Raw genomic sequence first — 6,000 nt, forward strand, 5'->3', positions numbered from 1 at the left:
ATTCTGCCTGCCACTGTGACGTATGTTGGCAGATGGTTGGGTCAGAACTTAGTGTAACCAGCAATAATTAATGGGTCCATCCTGCCTTAGGTCTTAGTGGTGGTGGTGGTGGTGGTGGTGGTGGTGTAACGGTGTGGGGAATGTTTTCTTGGTACACGTTTGGCCCCTTAATACCAATTGAGCATCATCAGAATGTCACAGCCTAGATAAGCATTGTTGCTGACCATGTGCATCCCTTTATGGCTACACTCTACCCTTTTTAAAATGGATGCTTCCTGCAGGAGAATGAGCCATGTTACAAAGCACTCATCTTCTCAGGCCAGTTCCACGAACGTGACAGTGACTTCAGTTGCCCTGCACAGTCCCCAAATCTCAATTCAATAGGTGTGCTGGCACACCAAAATCGTCGCATCCGTTTCTGAAGTGGACGAATGAGGAGAAACATGTTTTCTTTTCTTTACTAAACAATTTGAATATTCCCTGTCATGGTAACCAATTATCCCCTCGCAAGGGGACAAGGAAGGATGAAGACATTTTTAAAGTTTTCAAACACTACCAACATGAAAACTTCTCTGCAGTCCAATGGCTCAGGTAGTTCAGGCACAGCACTTCTTCCAACCCTACTCGCTATACCGCTGAACTTCATAAACAAGGCTTGACACATATCATACAGAATCTTTGTTTCAATGGAAACCGCAAAGCAAATTTCCATAGCGTCACTCTATTCGGTTTCCTGTCTGGCAAGTCTGGGCAGTGAAATGCCTGACATGTTGCACATACCCGCTTGTGTGCACACCTTTTTTACACTGGAAGGGGGAGGGGCGGGTACAATATGAGTGTCTGCCAAATGCTTATATTACATTATTATATATTATATTATTTGGATATGAATTCCATCTACAGTAACTGCCTATTTAAGTTTTATATGGGCACATTGTTTTTCATTATCATGATGTACAGTAGCAAAAATGTCAACGTTTATGACAAATCAAATCTGAGAACCAATGGCTGTTGTTTAATTCATTAACTCTTGTCCCAGTCAAGTATTGTCCATGTTCAGTGTTGCTAAAACCAAAAGCAAAAGCACGTCCACTCCTACAGAGTACACTGACAATGAAAATGTAAATGTAAACAGAGTGGAACGGATGTGGTTGGTCTCGAGAGGTTGTTCATTGGTGTGAGTTCAGTCTCCACCTCTCTGCATTGTTCCAGTGAGCAGATAAATACGCTCCCCCCCTACTAAACTCTCAGAAATGTCCAGACAGGCAGAAATGGTAAGTAAAGTTGCTGCATGTAATGGTTTTATATAACTTTATATTGTATTGATATTACACTTTTCAAATACTATTTCTATCTTTAAGATAATATGCTAACTGAAATGATTTAGGGCCAGTTTCACAGACGAAGATAAGGCTTAGTCATGGACTAAATTCAGTTTGGTATGGAGAATTCCAATTCAAAATAGAATTAATCTAAGACTAGGCTCAATCACTGTCTGTGAAACTGGCCCTACATGTTGGATTCATAACCGAATAAAAGTTGTTGTTGGCTATAGCCTAATCTGAATCATTCTTTGACTTTAATTTTAAAGACTGGAATCAGCGGGTCCAGCATGGTAAGTAATTCATGTGAAGATAAACTGAAAATAATAACATTTTTGCTTTTTATAGTATCAAAGTTTAAACAATTACTCATAGTTTTTTAATGCTCAATATGTCAATATCTAAGAACTGTAGAAATGTACTTTTTACCAGATTTACTTCAAAATGTAGCAAATTAATTTAGATACGGGCGATTTACAGCCTGCGTTCCTTGCATAGGGGCAGTATGTGGTGTATGTGGTGGAGAATAGGCATAATCATAATCAGCCGTTTGTGGCGATCGACATTTCCGCAGTCATGCATTTGTCACACCGGCTACTCGCTCTCATTTCTCGCTCACCAGATAATAATGACTAAATCTGAGTGCAATCTCACTCACTGTTCAATGTTCAATGATTAGACCTTACTCTTTCACATAGTGACGCATATGGCACTTATTAGCCTCATTAGCCTACGTAGCTGTAGGAACACGTTTAGGATTTATGTGAAAAGGGTTGATTATATTCCCTTAAAATACATGTATGCAAATCTATTTATCTATTAAATGGAGATTAATGTGAACTGAACCATATTTAATTTATTCTCATGATAATGTATTTATACATAATTAAACCATATGTTTGTATGTTTAATGCATCGTGTAGGAAAACAATCTCACTGATTTCTTTTTTTTTTTCTTTTTTTTTAAGGGTGAAGACCATACAAAAATCATACTACGTATTATTAAATATCATGGTGAATCATCAAGTTTAATGTATAAACGTAGCAATCAAATTATTTATAGTAATAATATTAAAAATCATTTAAATAGTCAGAAGGATTTTGACCCTGTTGGGTATATTGCAGTAATGACAAGACCAAAAGGTGATATTTTGATATCACAATGTTTTTTTGCATATGCAAATAAAAAAAATATTTTGACAATGGAGCACTCGGTTGGTCCTCACGCCATTTTTATATTTGCCCTCTTTCTATCTAAACATGATATCTTAATTTACAAAATTCGTCCACCCATTTTCTATGAGTGTAAAATTGATTATATATTACTTAAATTACCAAAAAATAGTTTTATCCCTTGGAATATAGGATTGTTAGATCAAATTTATGGGAAACCGGAAATTGGCAAGTTAGTCCATTTAATTACAAATAGGAAATTAAAAAAAACTCCTCATTCAATTGAGGCAGTTATCACTGAAACCCCCATAAACTTAAAAAAATATTTAAAAAAATGGGAATTTTTAATTGATAAATTTGGAATTCATGGTGATAGTGGTGCCCCAGTTTTCGATAAAGACTGGGGATTGTGCGGAATGTACCGTGGGTGTATTTCTGAGGAACAATCTGAATTTGGAGTGTGCGTTAACATTATTGAAATTGACAAAGATATTAAAATAAAACAGCAGTTCAGTAAAAAAAAGAAGAAGAACCAACTGAAAGCATTTTTAGCTCTTTCGAACTGCATCAAATTTCGAAAGAAAAAATAGAAATAAGATATATTATTTATATATACAGATATATATAAGATAATAGAATATGATTATATAAGATAATAATGTTATATAAGGGCTGATCTGTGCGCTGGCTTTTGTTCCAACCTTAATTTGCTCTGGTACTTGAGCACAGTAACATCTTCAATTACACTCCACCAGTCTGAGAGAGTAGTTGGTGCGTATACAAAATGTCACATCAAATAAATAAGAGCAGAAATTGGCAAAAAAAAAAAACCCTGCAAAAGATCAGCCATTTTTGTACACCCTGGCACAGTCATTCCTGCCTCTGGGATTTCTCCAGAAGGACAACTTGCCCCCACGTTTGCCTGCATGAGAGAGAGAGAGAGAGAGAGAGAGAGAGAGAGAGAGGGTAATTTCAGCACAGCCTGGGTGAGTTCACTCCATCTGCCAATCAATCCATTATGATGAAGACTAACTGAAACATATATTCAGTTCCATTATGATGAAGACTAATTGAAACATATATTCAGTTCCATTATGATGAAGACTAACTGAAATCTAAACATATATTCATTCCAGATCTACTTCCATGGAGCTAATGCATTTGCCTGTGAGGACTGAACTGAGTGACATCACTTTCGTGAGAAGCAACAAAGAGGAAAGAGGAGAAAATGCAAAACAAAGTGTGGAATGTCCTGAAAAAGGTGATCATTTGTATTTATTTTTGTCCGTATCCATGGTGATTAAGAGTTACAGTGTAAATGGAATGTAGTGTAGCGGTTTATCCCTTGGCCCCCCAGTGTCTGCTGGGTTTCCTTTCGACCACAGTTATAATGGGCTGATGATTCTTCTTTGACCCTGTCAATGTCAATTCTAAATTGTTCTATATTATTGTTCCATGTCTATGTGATGCGTTACATTCTAATTGTCGAATGTGTGTGGAGACAGTGCGGCAAAACAAAATCTGAAAGAACTTGCAGTAAATGCCTGTTTTCAGTTATTTTATCTGATGAAGATACAAACCAAGATGCACAGTGCGTCTGAAAAACACTGATCTAACACCATTGTTCTACCACACTACAGTACAGTGTGTGGTAGATCAGTGGGAATTTAAAACACTGAGTTAAATTTTTTATTGTGATTTAATAAGGTTATTGTTGCTTTTTTGTTGAGTGTAAAAAGCCACGTATGTACATTTAATATTTAATATTAAGACGTATATTTAATAGACGCATGTAATATTTTGGAATATAAACTGCAACTCTGCTTGTATCCTCCTCTGCTCTAACAGGATGAAATCCAACTCCGCACAGACCAAGCGCATGACCTCACAGACCAAGTGCATGACCTCACAGACCAAGTGCATGACCTCACAGACCAAGTGCATGACTTCACAGACCAGGGTGACAACATCGGGACCAGGCTGAGAGCACAGAAGCAGGCTTAAATGGGGACATGTTGTCCTTCTGCACCCCTCCCCTCCCCTCCCCACCCCAGCCCAACCCCACCCCACCCCACCCCACCCCTCCCCTCCCCTCCCCTCCCCTCCCCACCCCACCCCACCCCACCCCACCCCACTCCACTCCACTCCACTCCACTCCACTCCACTCCAAATAAAAACTAAAAACTACAATAAAAGACCATGTGTGTTTTTATTTTATCAATGAACTGATATTTTTCTGTTGTCTGTTCTCACAAAGATATTACAATGACATCTGTGCAAACAGCACTGAAGGTCACCTACTTTGCCTCTCCGGGAGTTTATAGGTTCCATTCACTAAAACTGCAATTATAATATCCAGTATATTAATACATATAAATAATATAGAATAATCTGAAAATTACCTGTACTTTAAAGCAAAAACTAAACTTACCGTGAATGAAACTGTGATCATGGGAGGTGTTACTGGCCGTCTTTTAGAAGGTTCCTTCATAACCACGTTTGCAGTGATTTTTGAATTATTACAGTATATGTGGCTCCATCTTGTGGACTGCCTGTTAGTAGTCTACCACCATCTTCCAGCAGGTGGCAGAGCATAAATATTTAATCAGCCAATCATGTGGCAGCAACTAAATGCATAAAAGCATGCAGACGTGGTCAAGTGGTTCAGCTGTTGTTCAGACCAAATGTCACAATGGGGAAGATACGTGATTAAATTTACTTTGACTGTGGATTGTTGGTGCCACACAAGATGATTTGAGAAGAAACTGAGCACTTTATTAGGAACACCTACACACCTACTTATTCATTTGATGCATTAAATCATCCCCAGAACACACCGAAATTTGACCTTTAAAGAGGAAAACCCGCTCTGACAGTCCTGCCTCCCCGAATCCCGCCTGACTTCTGGCTGAAATGTATGTTATCCTTCGTGCCCACCGGTATTTCACCCAAAGACACAGCGGGGCAATGTTTTAACGATCCTCCACCCGCCCCCCGCCCGTCCGCTGCCCAGGCTGACAAAACACACAAGGACAGAAAGCAGGAATGAGAAACAATCTGTCACTCACCCATTACTGCAGCCGGCTGTAGTCTGCAGGCTCTCTGTCCCTGTGTGTGTGTGTGTGTGTGTGTATATGTGTGTGTGCTTGTTTATATGTGTGTGTGTGTGTGTGTGTGTGTGTGTGTGTGTGTGCAGGCGCTTGTGTGTGTGTGTGCGTGTGTGTGTATGTATGTGTGTGTGTGTGTGTGTGTGTGTGTGTGGGTGCAGGCGTTTGTATGTGTGTGTGTGTATGTGTGCAGGCATTAGTATCGGTGTATGTGTGTGTGTGTGTCTGAGCAAATGCAATGAGCAACCTTCAGGCCAGCCTCGCTCCTACTCCCAGATCCGCTCCTGTGAGCTGAAAAGCCGGTGTCTCCTTCTGCACTCCTTCTCCTCTACTCTCTCTCCCTCCCTCTCCCATTATCTCTACCTCCCCCCTCTCTCTCTCTCTCTCCCTCTCCCGTT

The 6,000-nt window shown here is 39.5% G+C and overlaps 1 long non-coding RNA gene across 1 annotated transcript; it reads left to right on the plus strand.

The window, feature by feature from the left end:
- Positions 1 to 1,241: 1,241 nt before the first annotated feature.
- On the plus strand, positions 1,242 to 4,564 carry LOC133118469 (uncharacterized). The gene is made up of 5 exons (XR_009706404.1): positions 1,242 to 1,274; positions 1,592 to 1,615; positions 2,291 to 3,481; positions 3,632 to 3,756; positions 4,344 to 4,564. It is a non-coding gene; the product is annotated as an uncharacterized LOC133118469 (long non-coding RNA).
- The last annotated feature ends 1,436 nt before the right edge of the window (positions 4,565 to 6,000 follow it).

This window comes from Conger conger, chromosome 18, assembly GCF_963514075.1.
Source record: "Conger conger chromosome 18, fConCon1.1, whole genome shotgun sequence".
Lineage (NCBI taxonomy): Eukaryota > Metazoa > Chordata > Actinopteri > Anguilliformes > Congridae > Conger > Conger conger.